Source organism: Columba livia, chromosome 1 (genome assembly GCF_036013475.1).
Source record: "Columba livia isolate bColLiv1 breed racing homer chromosome 1, bColLiv1.pat.W.v2, whole genome shotgun sequence".
NCBI lineage: Eukaryota > Metazoa > Chordata > Aves > Columbiformes > Columbidae > Columba > Columba livia.
The window spans coordinates 89578740-89604292 of NC_088602.1; the positions used below are offsets into that span (position 1 = coordinate 89578740).

At 36.6% G+C, this 25553-nt stretch overlaps 1 long non-coding RNA gene across 1 annotated transcript in view; it reads right to left on the bottom strand.

Moving 5' to 3' along the window:
- Positions 1-5042: 5042 nt before the first annotated feature.
- The window catches only part of LOC110365503 (uncharacterized), a 117184-nt gene continuing 96673 nt past the window's right edge, over positions 5043-25553 (bottom strand). The window contains exons 6-9 of the long non-coding RNA XR_010473228.1: positions 20762-20979; positions 12545-12612; positions 9988-10074; positions 5043-6785 (exon numbers count right to left, since the gene is read on the bottom strand). This is a non-coding gene — a long non-coding RNA (uncharacterized LOC110365503). The remainder of the gene's footprint in view (positions 6786-9987; positions 10075-12544; positions 12613-20761; positions 20980-25553) is intronic.

The window sequence follows — 25553 nt, forward strand, 5'->3', positions numbered from 1 at the left end:
TTCTGCTCTTAATGCTTTTCCTTAACTTTACCTCTAAGAGAATTTGCAGGTAAATTGAGTGCACAAGTGGAGGCAAGCATGGGGATTGGCTTACAGGTCTGCCCCGCGGTGCAGCTGGCAGTTCTTCTGATCGGCTCTGTGATGTGGTTAGTTTTTCCTCTCCTAAGAACCAGATTCCTGTTTCTACAACGTGCCAAAATAAACAGCTGGGTTTTAAAAGGAACACTTCTGTGAAAGTGCTTCATCAGATCCGAGCTGCTGAGGAGGTGAGAGTCATCAAGGGGACACAGGGTACAGAAGTCAGGAAACTATGGCAAAAATGATTTTTTTCCCCCCTGTATCTATTTTTGTAAGTGAATTAATATTTATTATATGTTCATGTAATGTGAGATATTGTGGCAAGTAAGCCAATCAGAAATGGACAAATCCCGAGAGAGGACAAGTGGTCCAAAATGTGTCTGTAGAAGAATTGCAAATTGGGAGTAAAACCACAGAAATGTTAAAAGACAGAAATATAAATCCATTACAGTTGATTTAAAGTGCCAAGATAGGACAAATGAGGCCAAAAATACCATACAAACCCATACTTTTATGTATTTTGGCAATTCTCCCTCTGACCTGGCTCTAACAGGAAAATCTGAAATAATATGAATTTAATAATAAAAAAGGAGAATAAAATATTGTAGTATAATTCCTATACAAAAGGTTAATTTCATGTTTGATATATACAACAAAATTTAGGTGCATCAACCATCACTAGGTTTTGACAGTGATGTTGGTCGGTTAGCCCATATTAAATTTTGACTTTAGGTCTGGGTTTTCATTTTCCATCTTCCGTTATTTCACAAAAATCAGAAACCATAAGCATTGAAAATCACAAGTAAAGCCTCAAAATAATCAAAATCCTAGCTTAAAAATCCTGAGTCTTAAAAAGAAAAACAAAGAGAATTTTAAAGAGGTATGTTGTGGTCTCTTGTTTCTTTGAGTACTTATATCTGAGATTACAAAGTATCACCTGGTCATGATTTTAGATTTTTTTTGTGTCACAACACAGATAATTTGTTGTCATTGTTGTGGTTGTTGTTGTTTCTTGTTTGCTTGTTTTGTGCATGTGTGTGTTTTTTTTTAGTTTTTCTTTTCCCCCAATTTTTTCTATTAAAATGAAAACTACGATCTTCACAAAATATTTCAACTTCTGAAGCTAAGCACAAAGATTAACCCTCCCTCCATTAATATTATGCTAGACTTGGAGTAAAGTCCCAACAGTAGAGTATACTGGTTTTTCTTTTCACATGCTGAGCCCTTTCATCTCAGTAACCTAGTAAGTAACCTAGTAAGTTATGGGTGAAACCACAAAACACGGGTAAATCTAGGTGTGCCTGGCCAGAAGATCAAGAAATATGATTATTCCTCTTTAATATGGAATACCGCATTCAGTTTTGTGTCCACTCTCCAATACATGAAGACATCAATTAAACTGGAGGAAGTTCAACAGAGGGCCACCAAGAGAGTTGGGGTGACAGCAGTTACTCAGCGAGGAAAGGCTTTTTAGCCTGGAGGAGTGACTGCTGCAGGGGAACCTACAGGCCATTTTCCCAGCACTTATGGGGAGTTCATAAAGGAGATGGAGTTCTTTTTAGGGGTGCCTGGTGGCAGAATGGCTGACACTGGTCAAAAGTTGAAATGGGAAATTCTGAGAGGTTAGAAGGAAAAATCGTTCTCATCAACAGGACAGTTTCCCTACTGAAAGTTTGTGAAGACTCTGTTTTTGGAAAATTTAAATACTTGACTGACAGGTCTCTGAGCTAGCTGGTCTGAATTCAGTTTGACCCGCTTTGAAAAGGAGTTTGGACTAGAGACCTCCTGAGGCCCTTTCCAACATGACTGATTGCGTGTTTCTACATATGAATACTTAAATTTCTCAACCCAGATCCACCTATTACCTAATATGTCCACCTAATATGTCCATAGGTAACTCAGTTTTATTCATTGTAATTTTCTTAGGAGTTGAAATTTTGCTCCAGAGAGAGTATTATTCAAGCATTTAACTATGTATAGTTTGAAAAGCTTCTACTGTATGATATTATAAACATAATTGACACTCCAAATCAATTCTTTTAAACAGTTTTGTTGAAAAGGTTATTACCAAAGGTGAAAGAGAAATTATTGTGATTAATACTGACAGAATTACAGTAACATTACTAAGAAAAAACTGGACTTCTCAGGAGAGTAGGCCAAGTGTGACTAAGCAAGGCAGGCCACTTAAAGGAGAAGAGTGTCTTCAAGAGTTTCTTTCTCTTGAAGTGTAGACACAACAAATATGTGGTGAGGCCCCTGATTTCTGCATCTTCCTTAACAAATTACATTCTTAAATTAAAGGCTGAAAAGACTAACTCTAGAGAGTAGTAGCCACTATTTGACTTGATATTGTATTGATTTAATTTATAGAGGCATAATATTCTCCATGTTAGCCTTACATGTGCACAGACAGATAATTCCAAATGAATGGTCAGTGTGCCATAAATACGTTTTGAAAGGCTAAACTGGCTGAATGGTAGTTTGAGAAAGTTGCATAAGCCTAAAAATGGTGTGCAATTCATGTCAATTAACAGTCATCTCTCTGTTTTTGAGAAAAGAAACAGCCCAGCATGATTAACAGAAGACACCAAGGGTTTTGTTTTGGGATACTGTAATGGCCTTTTTTTGTTTTGTTTTGTACTTGTAAGTATTAAGTGTATTTAATTAAACTGAAGTAAATAAACAACAACAGCTATATAGGGAAATATAACTGAAGAAGCACGCTTTTTAAAAATGTTTTCAGGCTGGATACATTTTTATATTAATATGCAGTGCATATAATCAGAGAAGACAAGTCAACTGAGCTTTGCCAAAAGTTAGAAAACCTTAGTTGGCTGGCAGTACAGGAAAACAAAAATACAAATCAGCTTTATCACTTGGAATTTTCAGCATCACTGCATACCTTATGAAAAGCATATTAGTGCTGCTTAAAAGTAATAAATCTAAAGGGTTTTTATCATGTTACAAGCATACTGCACTGACACAAAGCCAACGAATTCTTAATTTCCTCTTTAAGTACCTTTAATTCTTTCAGTCATTCTTTTTCATTTGATTGGATATCATGCATTATTTACCCAGACATATTACTACCCTGATTCTAGCCGATTTTACTGCTTGCCATAGCAATGTCCATTCATCTTTTATTTATCTTAATTTTATTTCTTTCTTTTCTCCCTATAGGTCTTTGTGCCTTCTCTCCTTTCTTGTTCTTTCTTCCATTCTGTCTGTTTTGCTATGCCTCTAACATCTGTCTGCATAAACCATTTACTCTTTCTGTCCTTTGGGCAGAGACCGTAAGCATCTGTATACTTCTTCATTTGATGGTAGCTGGGAATTCCCTTTACTACTTAGAACACATAAGCTTATTAAATATTTCCAGGAAAAAATCCCAATTGAAGTTGCATTTTTTTTCATTTGTGTATCTCCAAAGCCACTGGATTGCCCTTCCCTTTTCTGTGGAAAATCCTCTTTATTTGAATGACCTACAAGGAATATCCTCAACAAAATGATGTTCCTGTTGTCTGTTTCCTACTCAGCAGCTATACAAGTAATTTTTAGTCATTTGCAATTCAAGGACAATGTCTGTACAGCAAGGTATTTAAATGGGTAGAGTGCCTTTCAGAGGTCCCCGAAAATCTGAGACATGGACATATCTCTGTAGCCCTGAGAAGGTTACCCCAAATTGGAGGAAGAGTTTAAAATAACTGATTCAGGGGTAGGAAGAGTTTCCTCCCACAGCCAATATGTATAAATTCACTCAACGATCCCTCTGACTGGATGTGCTGCCACATGGCTTTTGAGGCTTCTTGTCACCACTTCTGATTCAGCCACAGCTAGCTGCTTCAGACACTGAAAAGAGTTGTGCCACTGACACTAGACATGATGATGCTATGGGTCTACTTCTCCTGATTCCTTTCCAGCCTCCCTACAGATATACTGCTTTAAGCATATTTATTCAGTTAATTTGTGTGGTCTATCGTTTGACTGTTTCTGAAGTACAAAGACTATAAAAAATAAATCAGTTGTAGGAGGTGGTCTCTTCTAACCTCTCAAAACAAAATTATATGTTTGGTGAGTCAAAGTCATTAATATCTTTCTTAACAAAGTAAAACATCAAGTTCTGTGATGATAATCCTAACAGTTGTTCCTTCTTAATTGCATTCTTCACATTTTTTTTGTTGTTGTTTTTTTCCCAGTCTTTGGCAACATTTAAAAAGATAACAACCGTTTAACATAGATATGTTCCTATGGGCAATTATACTAACAAATGAAGGAGCTCATTGATGTAACATAGAGACATGGCTGTGTGCTTTCACTTTTTTTTTTTTTTTTCCTTTTTTTCCTAGCTGCTTCTCAAATCTCTCAAACTTATCCTTTCCCCTAAATTATTTTGTCAAAAATATTTAGTTCAGTTGCCAGTTCATTTTTGTAAATGCCATCTGTTACACAAATCAGACTTACTGGCCATTTTGTAGTCCTTGCTGCTGTAAATGTGTTAGTTCCTGCATCTGCATCAGATTCTTGGAATGTAGTTATATTTAGGTGACATGATATCCATAATTATGCATTATATCCATAAGTAATTGTAAATGAAACTTGAAAAATTCCATTGCAGTTAAGATAATTTCCCACAACTCTAGCTGAGTCAATTCTTAATCCTAACCTCACTGCTCCTTGGGAAACATTTTGCATAGAAATAACCAGAACCTTGCCCTTTCTTTTAAGTAGCCATATTAAAAGCAGTCTATTGCCTTCCTTCATAGTTATTTTCGCCATCATGTCATAAAAACTTTCTGAGATATATTTCAGAAGATTCAAAGGACGAAGCAAGTATAAAACTGAAAGTGGGTCAATGAGGAAAATCTATTTGTTTCACTAGTCTGATGAGCATTAATTAGAGTTATTTAAGACCAAACTGGAAAAGGTCCCTGAAGTATGTCCTAATAAAACTTTAAAAGTGTCACCTTGCAGCCAACATATTTTATTGTCACTAAGTAAATGATGTGATACAGACCAGATTCTTTACAGCTAGAACAGAGATTTGAACATCCATTAAACAGAGATTTAACTGATGCTTACCACCACTTATACATGGGTGATATGTGTTATATCTTGCATTTTTATGAGGTTACATAACATCGAGTTAATGTGGTATAGATGATGCTAGAACAAAGCACATCTTAGGAGAATGTAGCATAAAATCTGTTTCACAGATGTTTGATCTTGCATTTCATAGTTATCTCGGGTTTTTATGCACGTGTGGTGGGAAATAGTTTCAAAGAAAGACAGTCCACTGCTACTAATCATGTATTAGCAGTTCACTGCAAATTATGGGGTAATAATTCTACCATAGCATTCTGTCAAGGACAAATTATGACAAATGACTCCATAATTAAAACCTTCCTCTGACTAATTGTAGGTGAAGCTGGAGTCATCTCTTCTTTTTAAGGTTGGTTAATACTATCCAACAAATGACCCCACTTTCATGTCTTAAGAATTTTACCAAATCCTTTGAAAAGACATTTTCATAGCAAGTTTCTGAATGCTTCAGAAGTGCAAACCATATGATTCAAATTTTTCTGAGAAATACATTGGGTTTCTCCCTTATTAATCTACTCCCTTTCCTCAAAGCTCAAACTCCTCAGAGGCTTGGAGCAGAGTTGTGAAATGGCAAAGAAGATAAGGTATTTGTCAAAGATTTATATTCTAATAGACTCTGAAAACGTCCACATCATGGGAAAGACATATGTTTTCAAAAATTTTATTCATGCTCATGAACACTTAGGGTTTTGAACTGCTGATCTGTGTTGTATCTGAGCATGGAACAACAACTGAAGTTCAGTTTCTTCCATCGTTTCAGTTTCTCTATCACTTATTTCAACAAGGTTGAATAAAAGCAATTTTAAAAAGACAAGAACTTTTTAGAAGACCTGGAACTGCAGATAGGACAAAGAATAGAATCTAGAAAGACCAGAAATAAAAGTTGGCATTAGGGAGGAAAAGAAACAGGCTAACCAGACAGAGGCAAAATAGAAAACAGAGCTTCTAATGGAAAAAGAAAGTGGGATGTGGGAAAGTAGTAACTAGTGTATTGGGAAAAAATGAAATTCAGGAAGACCAGGACTGACAACAAATGTGGGAAGAGGGCACAAATGAGCTATCAGCTAAAGAGTTAAAGGAAGAGGAAGAAAGGGAACTAAGAGAGGGGCTTAGTGAATTAGGACTCTGACCAGTTAGAACAGGATTTTTCAGCCTATGAGACTGTGAGAAAAGGTAAGAAAATTAGGAAATATGTGTCTAGATCTTAGATTCTGGAATAACCTTTGTCTGAATCAGAAATTGTTTCAAAATATCTAGTGATATGGTACTTGTTTAACACATTTTGAAGTTTCTATAGGTGACTATTTCAATACCTCAATAGTACAGCAGTCCTGCAAGCGTCACCTCTGGTTTGGCCAGGAAAACAAAATCCTGACACTTCAGGAAACACCAGTCACTGGCTTGTGCTTTGTTGAAGATGTGGCAGCAATCAAGGGGAAGATCTTCATACAATAGTCCACGTGGCAAAAAACTGTGAAGTTGTAATTCTCAGAGTACCAGTGCTTCAGGATGGGCAGGTTCCCATCATATGTTTGGATTCTGATAACAGGCATAAACTGGCAGAACAGTGCTTGGCAAGTTCATCCCAATAACTGGAGAAGTGGAGCCTAGACAGCAAGAATAGTAACAAGAAGAAGAGGGAGTAAGATGTAGAGTAGGAAAATGCTAAGAGATGAAAAACTTAAGGGGGCCACGTCAGCCTCGCGGTTGCCTTCAAAGGGCCAAATGTAATTCTAGGACTGGATAAATGTAGGAGTAGTTATATTTATCCAATTACATTTATCCAGCCCTAAAATTACGTTCGGCCCTTTCTTCAAAGGGGCCCTTTCTTCAAAGGGGCAACTGCAAGGCTGATGTGACCCCCAGCGAAAATGAGTTTGACACCCCTTATTTAGAGCATCACATGCTAGCTCCCGCACAAAGCTGCTGTCTATCTGTGGTACTGCAAAATTCTATCATTTATGAACTTCTAGTTGTGAGAAATTTGCCATTTGAGTTGTCTATTTGTCTATACTCTCTCCGTGTACTTGGTCACTCCAGCAATTTTTTTAGAATAACTTGTATCCTGTATTTCAATTAATTGGTAGCCAAACTCTAATTTTCACATTTCTCAGAGTGTTAGGTTTTCTGATATTAAAATAAACTAACTTTTATGCTTAGATCTAATGAGAGAGATTGCATTATGAACTGTGGTGAAGTTTAGAAATATTTCTATGTGCAGTGATTTCCTTTTCACAGTCATCCCAGCACATACATCCAATTGTGGAAGTTACTCTGGGTCTGAAGAAAGGGTTGCAGAATTCTAAGATGCAGGCTTCAGCTATGTTTTTCCTTTCAAGCTTTAGATATTGTCATCTTCATATGAAGAGTCACATTGTTGGTGAGCGTTGCTGTCTTTGCTACCTGTTTGCTCTTTCTAATCTCTTCTATAATGCTTTAATCTCTTCTATATTTCTTTCAGAGATACTGTATCAAATTAGTGACTGTGTTTTGGGAGGTACAGAGACTACAAAAAACAGATGAAAAGGCTGCATGTATGTAATATAAAACAGTTTCTAGTAGGTTAGCTTAAAGTCATTCCATTAGGTTAATATCTCAATGAGGTAAGGTAACCCAGTTCTATTTTAATGGTCAGATGTTAAACTTCAGGAAGCCGCCTGTATTTCTGTGCTATTGACATTAGTGAAAAATTAATCCTTGGATATCTTAACCAAAATTAGGGTTGTATTTTCACATTTCAATATTGAACTTGTTGGAAGTGGTTCTGAGAATTTGAATGTTAAAATTATTCTCATCCAAACAAGAAATAGAAGCAACAACAAGTGATTCATACCCAATTGTAAAACCTCGCATTTCTGATGGTCACAATGAACCTCTCAAATTGACCAAAATATATTTACACAATGTATTTGACAAATAATTTCAAGAGTACATAGACTGCAGAAACCTAATTCTGCATAAATTGGCTGTTCACAGCCAAAAACCATGCTAAAAGTATATCCTAAAATTGTTAGCTATGAGGTATTTTCCTAGTTCTTCCAGTTCTTAATAATGATGATGACTTCCTCCTGTATTTAAATGCAGTCAGATACCACAGTAATGACCCCCATTTAGTATATACATAGACAGAGTGTTTTCTTTCAGTTGTTAACAATATTTTAAAACAGTGTCTTCATTGTATCCCTATAGATGAATTATTGGCAAGAACAAGTAGCAAACACTGTAGTGCTCTTGAATGCTGAGCTGTATTTTGGCTGCATATATGATTTTTTTTAACGTATATCTCAGGTCACTGTCAATTAAGTTTGTAGTTAAAGTGAGTTACTACTTCAGGGAGTATTCTTGCCACACAAATAAAAAATTAAGGGAATCTGAGGTACAAATTTTCTTCCTCAGACCAGCAGAAAAGACGCAAAATGTACTCCTCTCTCAGTTTCCTCTCCAAATGAAAACCAGAAAGCCTCTACACGCACTTATATGAGGCAAAACAGGTTTTTCCTGGTTTCTGGATTCGCTACTGCTCCATCCCTGTCTCCACACACACTCACAGGATGCAGACAGAGATGGTGAGCCATAAATAATTTTATTTACATTTAGCTGCACAAAGATCTTTCTACTCCTGTGAACTCTCTGGAAGCTGTCAGTGTTTAGTGATAGTGGCATTCATCGTACTCCATTGCCATGTCTATTTGTCTGCAGCTGTTATTGAGAATGAAGATAAAGCTACAGAGGACACTTGATTTGCTTTATTCCCATAGAAGCAGTATATCATCAATTTGAGGTCAAACACCAAGTTAGAGGTGTTTCATTAAAATTTAACCTATGCTTCTAAACTGTCTCATACGAACAGGCGAGCAAGTCACGCAAATCACCAGGGGAGTGATTTGGAGAGAGTTAAATCATTGACCTGTAACCTCAGAATGGCTCCGTTAGTAAAACATTGGCTTTCCTAGTGAAAAAACAGAGGACAGAGTTTGAGGGCATGCAGGGAAGGAATGCTAATGTAATTTTCATATCTGTCAGATGAGTAACTGCAGCTCTCTTAGCTCTGTGTGTAAAATATACAATGTGCAATAATACACTAAGGACATACAAAGCCACAGCAGCCAGTAACTTGAATTAAAACATCACTTCACTGTAAAGGATTACAGAGATTAAAGGTATTGTAGTCCAGGTATAAGTGAAACTGCCTTTCTGTTTTCTCAGCCATGACTCTACCACTTGCACCCTGACAACCAGCTTGAACACTGATTTTTTGCAACTTTGTAACTGCAGGACCATTGCATTTGTGCGCTATGGCAGGTCACATCTGATCCTGACTGCAGATGCCATTATAATATACCATACTTCTTTTTCAAGGCAATATAATTCAGTAGTTTGTGTGAAAACACTGGCTTTAATAGACAAAACAGAATACTTGACACCTACACTCCTTTTTTCTTCTCTCTCCTCTCTCTCTGGTTAATTCATGGCTCAGCTAAGTCAATTTATATTCCTCATCAGTCAAACTGAGAATTCAAGTCCTTGTTTAATACACCTGATCGTATCGTGCCTCAGATCAGGCCCTACATGTGATCTGTTGCACACATTTGCTTTCTGGTGCCAACTGGAGACTTGCTGCAAACATTTCCTGAGGCAGGCCTACTGCCCTCTACTTCTCTTGCCATGTTCCAGCTGCATGGTTTGGAGCTAGTAATATAAATAATACTGGTCATAACAAGGGTCTCCTGATCTGATAATACTCAGGAAGGGTAGTCTATATTAAAAGTGTACAAACCGGCAAGCCTTCCCTGGAGCAGTGTCACTCACCTTGTGATCTGCATGTGACTGGTGGCCTGCCAGAGCACGGCAGGCACCCTGGGAACTGGCTGCTGTGTCCTGGCCTCCTCAGTGACTCTGACTCACAAGAAACAAACACCTTTGATTATATCACAGATGCAAACACGAGTCTCATTCATTGTTTTATGATATTAGTATTTTAAACTAAGATGTTTCTAGGAACACTACATAAAGATTTGGAAAAAAAAAAAACCCACAACAAAACCAAACCAAACAAACAACAACCAAACAACAAACAAACAAACAAACAAACAAAACAAGGAGAAAAACAAAAACAAAAGCAAAACCACAGCTTTTTTACACTAGAAGCATAATTGTCGTGACTTCAGCCAGCTATGCAAATGTAGCAGTCCATTAATTTTTTGCTAGCAAAGTGACCTAGTTGTCTAGGCAGTAGTATATGTAGCATTGCCACAACTATTACTTCAGTAACCTCTAAATGTAATTTTGTTATCTGCTGCTAATATTGATACAGCAGCTATAATTTAGTATATTTCTTTGTATCAAAATTTGCATACTTTTCATATAAGCCTTATGTTATGGGTTTTCTTCTTATTTACTTGCAAGTCTACTCTAGTTCTCTCACTGTATGAATATGTACCTAAGAAATACCACCTAAACCAAAATATCACATCACCATGACTGTGTTGTAAGCAGGAAATCAGCTGTGTGGGATGATACAGCTATTTGTCAGGAAAACAAAGCAAAACAAAACAATAAAATGGGCATCAGCCTACAAATTCTCAGAAGTGTGACTTTATAAAACCAAGGACAGTTTGAAAGAAACAGAGATTACTACTTTCTTTAGAAATGAATTTCCAGAAAGACTTCCCTGCAACCTTTTTGTAAACATAAGGAAGTAGTTCCCTTTTATTTGATTGTTTCCATAACAATACTGTAACAATGTTCTTAGGGGAATTTAGTTGCTGTTCCCAGCAGCAGAGCATGGCACACAGAAGCATACTGGTCATCAGCCTTTCAGATCATGAATGACGACACAAGCTCCAACAATGATCTGATAAATCATTTATCCTAAGGTTCTCCGGGGAAAACAAGTGGTTTGCTACTTTGTTTCACTAATTGAACTTGAAACGTCTGTGTCCATACTCCTGGGTGATCTGCCAAGATTCACTGCTCTCCTTTTGTAAGCTACCTGACCTCCCATTGATGTCAGTCACAGCAATTAGTCTGCCAAGAAAATCATAGGGCAGGGGATACCATGCCAGACACGCACCATTCTTCCACTCTTCTGTTTGTTTATTTGGAAGAAGAAAAAATAAAAAAAACTCATTTGAAGTGTTTAAGGATGAGTGCATTTTCTTTATTACAGACTACCACTGCAAGTATCACAAGCTTTCACATTTAACTCTTTTATAATTCTCCACTCTCCAATACTTTCGTTTCATAAGATTGGTTGTCATGGCAATTGTCTCCCACCTCTAAGTGCTTTGTTCTTTTTTTAAACTTATAGACATGACTTTTACATAGTGAAACACCATAATGATAGAATATGCAGCAAGAATGGCAGTGTTTTGTTTCTTTTGTTTTTCTATAAAATTATGCTCCAGAACACACGAAACAAACAAATCCAATACATATTATTTCAAAGGAGGAGCATGCTTGAATAGAGTAACCAGCTCAATACTTTGTCCCCAAGTACAGGCATCCTAAACAGATACATGTAGTTAGGACAGAAGCTGGGCCTGCTTGTCTGACAGAGATTGGTATCAAAAGATCCCAAAGAGAGCATTTTGGTAACCTCAGAAGTGTATATTAAGGATTTCTTTAGGCATATTCAAAGCTTTTGAACATCTGTTGAAACATCTTATTGCTGAGCAACTTAAAATAAATACTCAGACTCTCAAGGCACTACACTGACATTGAACCTCTCTTTCTATATTTAATAATTGTGCATTTATTATGGCCATCTGCCTTTCATAATCTCCCGAGTGCTCTATTGATCTATTAGGAACCAGTAGTCCTAAGTGTCTGGCTCAAAGAGCTGCATCTTTCTCTTGATTAACTCTGCAATGCTGCTTCATACTGCCATTCATCACAGCAGAGGCACTGTGTCCCTGAACACAAGAGGTAAGTAAGTGTAACAAAGCACTTCTTAAAGCACGACAATTTTCCAAGAGTGCAAGCAGGCATTGTGAATATACATTGCACAGCCAGGCTTTTAACACGCCTAGTTCAAGCCCACTGCAAGGAGTTAAGCAGCACAATTTCCTTCAGTCAGCTCCTGAGGTAACGAAAGCCAGTGGTGAACTGTACTCTGTTATAATTCTTCTTACTCATTTTGCTGCTAGGTATGTTAACCTTTGGCTTCATAGAGAAATTAGTTGTTTTGTGGTGAAAAATAAAATGGAAGGTTTTATCACTCTGACATGGTAGTTTCCAGAAGTTCGCATAGATACATTCCTTGTAGCAATTTTCCTTCAAGAGATAAATAATCCAAGTCCTTACAGTCTCATGAAAGGATGAACTGGTTGAAGAAAATATACATCTTTCAAAAACATGTACTTACATAATAATATTTTCATATTGTAATGCAGATTTTGAGACAGTTCCCTGGGTTTTCCAATAAAACAGGATCTAAATTGAAAGGTAATCAAAGATTGATTATATTCTGGAATTTGTGTTTGGTATCTTTAATAAACGTGTTCAATAACGTTGCTGACACTTTTTGGTTTGAGGCTATCAAATCGAGGCTTCCTTTGATTGCTCTGATTTCTGAGAATGTGTTATTGAAGTAACTAACACCGCTTTTCATGTAGATTCTATTTTAGTAAACATACCTGTAGCTTTTGATAAATAATGAGAAATAGTGGAAGAAATAAAGCAGATTAAATAATTTTAATAATTGAATTTCATAGATACCCTATATTTGGCATGCAGTTTTAGGCTTGGGCCAAGTACTGATCACTGAGAAATATCCCTGTACAAGTTTCATTGCTTTTGGGAAGACTTAGTCCTGTAAATCCCATGGGTACGGATAATAAAACAAAATGATACATAATGTTGAAGAGGTATTAGAATTGAAATATCTAAAGTGACAGGAGCACTCATGTGAGTCTACTATTTGAGATAAATATTTGTGACCTAATTACATCCTCTTTCTTTAGCCATTCAAGCAGAGAGAGTACATACACTATTCCTGAGCAAAATCCCTTTAACAAACAGCTGGATTTCACTGGGCTTTGTTGGGATTGCTTGGTGATGCACATAATAAGCATATTCCCACACTTGACAGTCATTGCACCTTCTTCCTACAAAACTTACTAACTCCTCAGGTGGATAAACCTCTAAACTCTAACATCACCTCTAAACTCACACCTCTCTCTTCCTCAGAGGTCTTCTCAGCAGTTTGCTCTGACGAGGAACCCATATAATAACACAGAAGTAGGATGTTTCCATGATCAAAGTTGGGGTTCTGCCATCTAAGCAGAGGCCTGGACCCATGGTCTTTAAGACCAAGACAAGCCTAATGGTGCTTGTAGTGAGCAGGGTTGCAGCAAGTTTCATGTGTGCAGCCAGGTCTGTGTCCAGTCCTCTTTGCTCCCAGTCAGTCTGCCAAGGCTCAGTCATTTCTCCTGCTCACAGACTTCAGTGGCTTAGGTAATATTGCCTCACTGATTTATTCCACTGATGTATTATTTTGCAGTTAATTAATTTTGAAATACTTAATTTGTGAATTAGAGTGAACATTCAGTTAAGCACTTACAGCCAAATGGCATTACGTTTTTTTTCTGAATCCAGCCAAAAGAAAAATTTAACATCAGAATGAAGTAATTTTTCCTTATTCTCAATCCAGCTTTTATAGTGTAGCGTTGACTAGTTGTAACTGAAACAAAATGAAAACTGATACAGAAAGCATCTTAGCTCTCTACAGAACGCATCTTACTGCACAGACAAATCTGCTGTTTATTCAAATAATGAAGGGTGAAAACCAGAACAAAATCACTTAAAGCATTTTGATCCAGGATGACAAAATCATACCTGCAGAACTAACTTAACATAACACAAACACACATGCAGAGAAAACCAGTTTAAACTGTACATAGAAGGGATAATAAACAGCATTTAGGGAAAGAAGTTGCAAGATATTTACAGGGTCAAAATCTATTTAACGTCCTCATTATGAATTCTAGGGATTGGGTTTGAAAACTCTAGAAACTTAGACAGTATCTTTCACCACTGTACCTTTATCGTGTAGAATTAAAATCCTAAAGGGCTGTGAGGTTTGACTTTTCAATATATTTCTAGAAAGGCAACAAAAGTATTTCCCAACAGGTATCTACATACAATATATCACAGCACAGCATACCATACCTAAAGCAATATTTCAATGGCTCCCACATATTTTCTATCATTACTCCCTGTTTCAAAGGCCATGGATGCTCATTATAAAGAATAGAATAGAAAGCAGTGTAAAAGTGAGTGATCTATAAAGTCTGTTAGCCATGGCTACACAACTCTCTATTTGGGAGCCACTGAAATAGGGAGCTTATTTATGCCAGTGGCAAAATAACTTTGTAGCACCAGTTCCTTTAGTTTAGTCAAAAAATTTCTTCTTGGCTATATATTTCCTCCTTAAAGGAGGAATTTTTGACAGGTCACGTAGTTTGAGTCTCCTTTCTCAAATGTATTATATCCATATATGTAGATATATACATCTTCCTTTTCTTTCAATAGCTTAGTTATGAGTTGATAAAAAAACGTACAATTTCAGAGAAAAAATGTCAACTAATCAAATCAGGGGGTATTTGCATATCGGTATTTCAGATATTATTAAAGGCAAAACAATTTCTACTGGAACTCTCCCAGCTGAGATTATGCAAAACTTGTCAGAATTTTCTTCAGACTTTTTTACATTATACAGTTTGATTCGGCAATGCAACCTCATAATTATTTGCTTCTTTTGCCACTTTCATGGCTTCTGATTTCTTTGCTGACCATTATACTGAGGAAACTAAAAGGAACAAAGGGAAAAAATTGTTAGTCTGACTCGTTATTACCTATAAAGAGATGCCATAAATTTGTAATTTTAACATTCATGGCATCATAAATCAGAATTACACTGATACTAAATTAGCATGATGGGAACTAACAAGAGTGAATTAGTATGAGTATATTAAATATAGCACAATGGGAACAAGTTAATGGAAAAAGAAGAATATGGAAAGTATGAACTCTCCAATAATTAGGTAATGTATTGAAAAGCAGAACAGATGAAAACTGTGTTTATACATATGTTAAAAAAATTCTCACAGTCTCTGCCAGGAATCCTAACTTTGCCCAGGGCTCTGAAACATTCTACATACAGGCTCTGGATGGATGAATGGGTCTCACCAAGGAGCTGAGCCGTAGTTGTGACTGGGCAGCTCAGCACAAACAGAACTGTGCCACACAGGCAATTGATGAATCTCGTCTTTAATTTCTAAGGGTGAATTGTATGCTTATTTACAAAAATGTGGAGAGGAGGGGGAAGGCTTATAACAGATCTAAAGGAAAAAAAAAGCAAACAAACTTTTTGGAATAGCTCTTTTCACTTGAAGAAACAAATGTATTCCATGTATTGCCTCAGTTAGGAAGTATTTTTGTTTAGTTACTCTTGCTGTTCTTAGTAAGAAACATTAATTACAATTAGAACCTATCCTGAGGAAACTATCTTAATTCAGGAAAGTGTTTAACATACACTGTGAGTATAACTACATGCTTCAACAGGGACAATAGACCCAAGCATAGTCTAAAGTGTTCCCCCAGTTGTGCCTGAAGGGTGAAGTCTCACAACATTTGTAAAACAAGTCAAGATTCGGAGACTATATTATCAGGAAACAGTCTATGGGTTCCAGTAATCTTTGCATGAATTTTAAAAAGTGATTCCTTGTCGTGCAGTATAAAAACACCAAGTTTACCTCTATTTATTTTTTTTTGGCCATGAGAAACTAGAGTAACACAGAATAGAGTTCAGTAAAATCTCGTTTTCCAGTTGTTTTTTTGTGTGTGTGTGTGTTTTTGTGTGTTTTTCTTTTTCTTTTCAGAGCTATCTTTGCTATCTCTACAGAACATCATAGGCATGAATAAAGACATGCTTATTACGTGTCTCAAAATCAGAAACAAAATTAATTCTCTTGGTACCAAAATGTCAATGAGCATCTTATAAGCCTATCTTCTTAAGGAACATGATACTTGGAAGAGAAGGTGAAGAAACTTTGTTTAGTTAAAAAATAATAACATTAATTCTTTTAATCAGATTTCTCAGCATTTATTAATAATTTCCTTTGTTATAATCTTGCTTCTATATGCTAAAATGTTTGCTAAAATTAGTGAAAATGTATTAAAGCCAAATGACATCTAAAAGTTGCTATGGTTTTCAAAATCTAATAGGATAAAAATATAGCAAAATTATCCTATAGTAGGATCCAAATCAATCCTAATGTATAAAATTGCATTTATCCTTTAAAAACAAATCATTAGGAGAAAAATAATGAAATAAATAAGTTCTTTAAATCATTTCTATGCAAGCTGAAAACTGTTTTTACAAGAGAGTTCTGTGATTTATTGACCATGGATTATTAACAAAATAGCCCAATCTAAACATAAATAAATCCATTGTACTCTGAAGATGAAAGAATTATGTATTGTCGTAAAATATAATTTCTCTGAATTGAGTAGAAGCCAAGCCAATTTTACAAGCAACAGCTGTGAAAAAATTTGCATGACAAAAACAATTCGGAAACAAAAGCACCAACACAGTTGAGCAATAGATGTTCTGGACTATAGTTTTCTTGTCTTACAGGCCAAATATTTGGTTTCAATATGGACAGATAAATATTGTAACCCTTACTCACCGTTTGAAGTACAGAACTGCTAAATCAGTGATAATATGTATTAATAATATTAAAAGTTATTTCCCAACATTTTCAGCATGTAAGCAAGATCATTCAGTAAAAATAAACAACAGAGTAAATCCGTATGTAAAAGAGTGATGGAAAATGTCTTGTTTTGCAATCAGTCTCTCCAACATCTATTATTTAAGAATGCACTTTCACAAAAATGAGGAATTTATATGTCTTTTATTTTTCTTCAAAGTTTCAAGTCCCTAGCAATGTCATTTTTTTTCCTGTATTTTTCTCATAAATGAACAAACAAAAAAAAAACCCTAAAAAAATATATAACAAATCACTAAACTGTTTTGCGGTTTTTTTTACTAAGGTGGCTAAGTGTTGCAGTCAAAGTCTAGGTGTCATGAAAACAAAGAATGAAAAGACTTTCTGTGACAAGGACATCAGTATTTATACAGTAAAACCTTGAAATATAAATACAGCACAGCAGAAGAGCAGAACACAAACAGCCAGTAAGCACGAGTAGGTTAAGAAACAAAATTCTGTGCTGTGGTTTCACTTAATTTTATTGCTACATCTTCATTTGTACTCGATTCAAGGTGCTTAAGCTTCATGAAAAAAACTGCAAACAGCCAAGCCTCACAAGCCCTAACCGCAGGAACAGCTGGCCATGTTATAAAACACTGAAGAGACAGAGTATACTGAAAGGGAGAAGAGAAAAAATTACGAAAAGTCCACACTTTTTTTTTGATAGATGTAATGAGAAGGCTCACAAAATGTATAAATGCAAATTGCATAGCTACATTAAACTGCATTCTTTGCATGTGCTTACTCTGAAGGGCATTTGCAAAACATATATTTAGGTGTTTTGTAAGCCACATCACTCGCTTAAAGTTTATGTGACGCTTTCTCCAAAATCTCCTTCTGCTGAATAGAGCCGTCCAATACTCTTGTGATGAGTGGGCAGTAGTCAGGTTGCTGTGGATGCTTTGCAGCCTTGCAGACAGGAAAATGCCAGTTTATGATTTATTCAAGCCTAGAAATGGTCAATAAGTAAAAGGTAGATTTGACTTTAAGAGAATTGACTTCTTAATGCCAGGAATTCTAGGGGATTCCTTCATCTCAGGCTCGCACAGGTCTTCTTGGGTGTCACACACCAGGGTTCAAGCCACTGCATGCCTTGCACTGTGTGTTCTTCTTTATCTGCATGGCTCGCGGGAGAGATTTTCATGTGTTTTAGGGGGTGGCCAGACTGCTCTATACCTGTGCCAGGCTGTCTGTGCCAGCATTCTCAGACATAGGTACAAGGCAGCAGCTGGAGTCAGTGTGGAAATGGAAATGCTGTTTCAAAAATCAGTGCCTCACAACTCACTCAAATCAACAGACTCTGACAGAGTAAATCCTAAAAACAATAGAACAAAATCCAGGCTCCCTGCAGCATCATCCTCTCCATAGAGAAGCCTCACTCTAATAACAACAAAAACAAAAGAACAAGCAACTATGTAAGCATCCTCAGTCTCCTTCCTTCTCCTGTGCAACCTATCCCATGGCCCCTTCACGCCCCACCATTGCTTCACAGAGTCTGCCAGGAATGCGGCAGAACTGCACTCCAAGGCATTACTCATATCCCTCTTTCCCTGTTCTCAGCTCTCCACAGGAAGGGCAGGAGAAAATAGCTCTCCTACCTTTTCGGTGGGAAAGACAGAAATAAAATTTTCCCCTGTTCCTATTGCACTTGTACAGGGTGAGTGAAGATTTTCAATTGTGTTTCCCCAAAGCCTTCACTGCATCATTTGGTGCTTTCTGGTCCCAGAGGGAAGGCTGATGAAGAAATAAAGCCATTGCTAACCTCTCATGAATGACGAGAATGCTCCCGGTTTTTATTTCATAACTGGACTGTGTTGATGTTTGATAATTTTGGTCAAAGAAACTTGATTACATTGACTAGATTTGCAATTATCTTATTTTCTGGTAAAATGAGTTCAGGTTCAGTATAGATTCACCTTTCTTGGATTAGCTGAGTTCATAAACTGACAAAGGTCTCTTTTTTCTGATGTAATCATTTATAGGCAGTAAGTACATCCTCTTCTCAAGATTTTCATAAATATGGCATAGCAAACCAAACCAAACAAAAAAAAAACTAGAAAAAAATCAACCAATCAACCAGCCACCAAAACACTCTCATGGAGACAGTCCATATTTGTAGACCTCTGAGTTTCCATTCTTGAACAAGAAAGGTTTAGAATTTTTCTCAGTGAAAAATATACTAGCATATTTCTTAAGCTCAGGAGATATTTTCTTTATTCTTCTTCTAGCAACTGTATATCACACATTAGTCTTTCTCCTGTATTCCCCAACAAACCAACACTGTGAAACAAAAAAATCAAGTTTTATATAGAAACCTGGATATCTGACACCAGAAGAAAGAATTTCAACAAAGTTATGAATGTTGAAGATGAAGTTTTACAATGGAAGCAAAGATAGCACTATCTGGTCCACTATTTATAAGGGTGTCTTCAGTATCTCTTCAAACAGGAAAAAAAGAAAAAGGAGTGCAACTCAATGTTAGAAGAAGCAAAACTTTTTTGTTTTATTTTTGGTTTTCAAAGTCTTCAATGTTTTCCCCAGCTCTGTGGGGTCCAGTACTGAGAAATCTACATTCAGCTCCCCACACTCCTTAAAGGCTGAAACTTAATTTCTTTGTTTTGTCTACTGACAAAATGTATTCCCTAGATATAGTATCATTTTTTTGAAGTTTTCACCTAGTTCTCTGCAGATAATGCACACTAAGAGTTGTGTTTTCCCAATCCCTTTCTGAACACTGACTTAGAATTATTCTGAATCTTACTTACATTTCTCTTCATATTTTGAGGTCTCTTCTGCAAGGAAGTGAATCTCTCCATCTATTCCCAGGATGTTCACATATTTCCCACACAGTTTGTTACTCATGACATCTTGAGTAGCTTAGCTCAGCCTGGAGAATTAACTTAGACCTCAGCATTACGTAGTTGCAGATTTGTTTGCCATGTATGAAAACTATAAACAGCTGAGACTTTAGGAAATCTATTCATAAGCATTAGAGACTGACAAAATTATGTACATGTCTACATTTCTGAAACATTCAACAGCTAATTTAGAGGGTTTTGAAGCTTATCATAGGCCTAGCACAGAAACTTTACATTTCTAGAAAATAAACTGTTACTTTCACTACCTCAGATTTTACTAAGTACAAGAATTTGAAACTGTGCTTGTGCTGACTTGTGTAGGGGAAAAAAGGATGAAGTGTGAGAAGGCCTAACATTGCTGTGAGATGCTGTACAGAGAATATCTTCCTAGAGAAAATAACTCCTGTTGAAATGTAGACACTGGCAAAAGTGAAGCAGCTTTTTTTAAGATTTGTTTCTAAATCACCTGAAGATGTTCAGTAAATTGCAAGCCCTGGGGATCATCGTATGTAGACAAATTTTCAAACTGCTTCTGGTATGCCATTGACAAATTATCCAGGATATTCTTAGTGCTCTTCTCTTCAAATTATGCCAAGGTAAAATACTTGATATATAAGGAAAGCTAGCAGGAAAATTATTATGATATTGCACAGCTGACCAGGAAGTGTGTTTCCCTAGGTTTTCTGCCTACCTCTCTTCTATGAGCTTAGAAATTCTCGAAGACACCATTCTGCCAGTTCTCTATAGCCGTTAAGTTGTTCAAATACTGATGGGGTATAGGAACAGCTTCCTTTTCTAAAGGTCCAAAAAACCAAGGATATTTGATTTGGTTTTACATAATTGCCTTTGATCTATATTAGTCATGCTTCCTCTAAATGTTTTTAACTTGCACATCCCTGATTTCCTTTAACTCCAGGCTTTTCTGAGGGTTCTCTAAGTATTATCTCTTACTTGCAGAAACAGAAGTCGAAGCTGGATCACTCCTTTGTGGTTGCCTCTGGGCTGAGTAAGTGGCACAGACCCCTCATTCCAGCCTTCATAAAGTGCTGCAACTCCTTTATTTTGCCATTCTTTCAGAAGCAGGAGATAATGGGGTGTGAAGACATCTGTAAGTCCTGTACTTTTGCACCAGTGCTCACGATGGTGTGCAGAAGATCAGTAGTCACCTCCTGGAACAAGGACAATTCCAAAGGAAAAGAGCTTATGCTTAATCAGGATAATTTTGCATTCCTCTTTTGAAAACAAGATGAAAATGGCAACTTTTTATTATTCCTTACAGCTTTATTGAATCTGACAACAATTTCCCATTATTGGAGTATTAGTGAAAAGGAAATAATCCTTTGTGGGAACAGCACTTTTTGGGGCTTTGGTAAGGTCTCAGAGGGACTGGGATCATCAGTACGTTACGTTTACACAGTCAGGTCTCACTTGAGAGAAACTTACTGATCCTGATCTGAACAGTACAGACTTAATATTAGTGCTGCTGTACCCTTTAAGGTTATATTGTCTTCACCTCTGAGATGAAATACATTTTTCCAGTGATGCTGTCACTGCTATTCCTTTACTCTTAATAGTGCATGACTGCTTCAGTAGTAACAGAAGTAACTTCTGATCACTTCAGAAGAGATCCCTCAACAATTTAAAGACTTTACTCAGTCTTTTTGCACTAAATAAATTCCATCTCAACCTAAATTTTACTTTCTTATTGACTCAGGGGCCTGCAGTGGTCTTTTTGATCTGAAATGCAAGGTTCCAGTCATACAGTTGATACATCATTTGGTTTAAAGGAGATCAGTTGTCTGGTTTTGCCTAAAACCTTTTAAGGATGCAAAACATAAGTCAGGTAAGTATTAGGCAAACATACCTGTAACTTCAGGTGAAAAAGACCCTCAGCATGTAGCAAAGCAGCCCAGAAAAAAAGATAAAATCTATGATATTTATGTTGAAACTACAGATAGGCAAATGTAGATCTTTTCTGTACAGGCAATTTAACACGTAAGTAGAAAAACGCATTTAAAAATAAAACACAAATTTAAACTCAGATTACCTTTGTGTAAAGAGTACAATTTTAGGAAATTCAATATTACTGCAGGTGGGAGTGAGTTTTGTTGGCCGCTTGCAAAGAATCTACCACATAAGATATAAGCTAGGTTCTGAAAAATTGCTCATAGGCCTAATGAGTGGTAATATTAAACCTCATTTTGCATTACTGAATATTCTGAATAGTACGAGATCTTTCAGTGAGATCTTCAAAGTGCCTGCATGAAAGAATGTACAGCTTCTTTAGAAAAGTGGCTTATGTGATTTGAGGTCTGTTATCTCTTTGATAGTCAATAAGACTCAACTGCTTCTGAAAATTTTACTCATTTATTTTCAAGTGGAAGCAATTTCTATAGCTCATGTTTTGGTAGTCCTAAACAAGCAATTCTAAGCAGATTCTTAAAATAAATTTGAAATAGAGGATCTCCAAGGGAAGAAGAAGAAGGGAAGGTAAGAAAGAAGAGTGTACTTTGAAATGATATTTATGTCTTTCTACACCAACAAAGGTTAACTGGATGTTTTAATGATTATTTAACTGTATTGAACTCTTGCATTAAAAGTCTTTAAAGCCTTTTTTATTTGTGAAGCAGAGCAAATTTCCAGAGTGCATTGACTTAAAAGAGTTTTTTTCCATTGTCTTCAAATTTCAGTTTCATGGGCTCTGTGTGACCTCACATCTTTTTTCCATACACTGAGCTGCCATGGAGCTTTCTCGTGATGGAAAACTCAAGCAAGCTAAGACAGAAAACATGCATATGGATCAGTGTTCTGGAAAAAATTACTAGATACCTTTTGACTTCAACTGGATATATCAGAATTAAAATTAAATGCAGTAAAAGAAATATATGCATGCTTGCCTAGTGTTGAAATTACAATGAGGAAAATGTTTATTTGCTGAATAAGAATACAGTACGTGAAATTATACTCTTCATCTGAATGTTACATTTTTTATGTCAGTGGAAGGCCCTAGTCCAGAAAGAACGCCTATTTGTTAAAGTAATTCACTAGTAAGTGTCAGAATCTAGCACTGAAAGACAAAAATTACAGAATAGACTATCTCCCTTCTTTCATTGTCTCTAGCTGTATAACAAGAGTACTAGCCACAGACAGAAGAGAGCTCATAATATAATTGCAATGAAAATGTTAATTCCGAGATAATCAAAGATGTGGCCTAAAATCAGAAGTATTTGTTTACATATTCAAAAATACTGAATGTTATTTCTGTAACAACAAATCAGATAAGGAAGCAAAGTAATTCTTTATTTCCAGGACTTGATCTTACTTCATGTTCTGATATTCCTTACTAAATTCAAAAGCAGATGCAACCATGTCTATCTTATTCTTTGTAGAACTAACCTGTCCTCTAAAAGAAGTTCACTAAGAACGTTGTATATATGCCTGAAAGAAAGTGCATTTACATCTACCACATAGAATTAGACCAACGTGACTTCCTCCTTCACTCCTTCTGTTAATGGCTAAGTAAAATAACAGTGAGGCCTAATACCACCTCCTAGGATTCTGCACATCATTCACAACTGAATGGAAATTATGGCCAAATCAGTGTTAATTCTGGTTTAATTACAGCCCCAAATTTGGGCCTTGTTTCAAACAAACTTTCGAAAGACCTGGACTGAGTTCTGAGTGTACTACTGTGCAGAGCATGTACACGCTCTAATGGATGTGTACAAAGGATGAAGGATTTGTGGTTTTGGATCTCACCCAAGCTGAATTTTGAAGGCATCACTGAAATTATCTTTGAACCCTGCACTTAAGGATAACCTATGAAATTCCAGGTAAATCAAAACCAGTGCAAAACCCTGTTTCTGTATCCTCTTGTGAACCCATACTTTTTCAGCATTTTAGTTCCAAATAAAAAAACCCCACATGAAATAGATGTACATGGCTCTAGAAGGGCAGGGATCTGATTCTATAAAGGCAGAGGCCTAACTTGGTTATTTCTGAAAGTGAAGAGTGTAATGAAAGACTGGATCAAAATTAATATTAGGATAAAACAAAATATACTAAAGCATCTAAGAATAGCAAAGTTTGATCTCTTATGGGATGTTTTTGGTAGGCTAAGAAAATAATTTTCTCACTCAACTGTATTCAGACAATGTCTTCTCAACAAGAACAATTTGGAAATGGGTCCCTCAGGTGCTGTAGGTACACTGATATTATTACACCTTCACAAGATACTAGGTTCTGCATTTAACCAGGATATATTGTCAGCTCCACTGGTCTCTGAAGTACCTATTCCATTCTCTGTCTGTCCCAGAAATGTCCAATAACAACAGCACTGTCCCTCTTTGAAGTGGATGTATTACATCTCTTGTTATACATATATATCTTGAAAGAACAAGTCAATGAGCTGTGTGAAGAGACACCTTTTGAATGTTATTTAATTTACAAGTGACATCACACTGAATTTACAAACGTTAAATCAAAGCAAGAGTTTCTTGTTAGCTGCCAGCAGCACAAAGCTGTTTAGTTCCCTGTTTTTAAATACCTTTGTATAGGCCACTATACATTATCCTCTACAAAGTTAATGCAACTCTGATATTATTTCTTAAAGCTGGGTGAGAATGCATGATGGTGCTGGCTTTATTCTACCACACTGGTAAATTGTGAAGCTCTTTTGAGGGATGAATTTTTTTCATTGCATTTAGGACTCCAAGATCCTTCCATCTCCTGAAACACATATAAACAACAAAAAAAGTTTCCTTGTCTGATATGAAAAACTGAGGTGGCATTGTGCGAAGACTGTATTTAGTAATTCACTAGGACATAAAATTGCAAAAATTGAAAAAGAACCAGTTGAAAATGAGGCATTACGTGACATAAGTAGAGCCATCTTTGATGAATGAAAACTTCATCTGTTTTAAGGCTTGCCTCTTTGAACAATGTTAAGATGCTATGGATAATAAATAAGTATCACAGAATGAATCACAGAATGGTTGGGGTTGGAAGGGACCTCTGGTGATCAGCTATTCCAACCCCCTTGCTAAAGCAGGTTCAACTAGAGCAGATTGCACAGGAATGCCAATCCTCCAGCCTGTACAGGTCTCGCACAGCCTTCTGGTGTATAAATCACTCCTCCCCGTTTGTTATAATCGGGAAACTTGCTGACAGTACACACAGTCTCTTCATCCAGGTCATTGATGAACAGGTTGAACAGAACACTGACCGCTGGGTAACCCCACTAACTACAAGCCTCCAACCAAACTCTCCAGCATTGATCACAACCCTCTGAGCTCTGCCATCCAGCCAGTTCCCAATCTATCTCACCGTGCATTCAACCAACCCACACTTCCTGAGGTTGTCTACGAGGATGTTGTGAGACACAGTATCAAAGCCTTGCTGAAGTCAAGATAGACAGCATCCACTGCTGTCCCCTCATCTACCCAGACAGTCATGCCATCATAGAAGGCTATCAGGTTGGTCAAACGTAATTTCCCCTTGTTTAATCGATGTTGACTACTCCTGATAACCCTCTTTTCCTCCACGTGCTTGGAGGTGATGACCAGAAGGAGTTGTTCCATCACCTTTCCAGGGATAGAGGTGAGGCTGACTGGCCCGTAGTTTCCTGGCTCATCTTTCTTGCCCTTTTTGAAGTAGCAAGTAAAAAGATAAATTGATGGCTATTAATACCACTAAACCAGAAAGTATTAAGATGACCAAAGTTATCCATTGCTCTTGAAAGAGA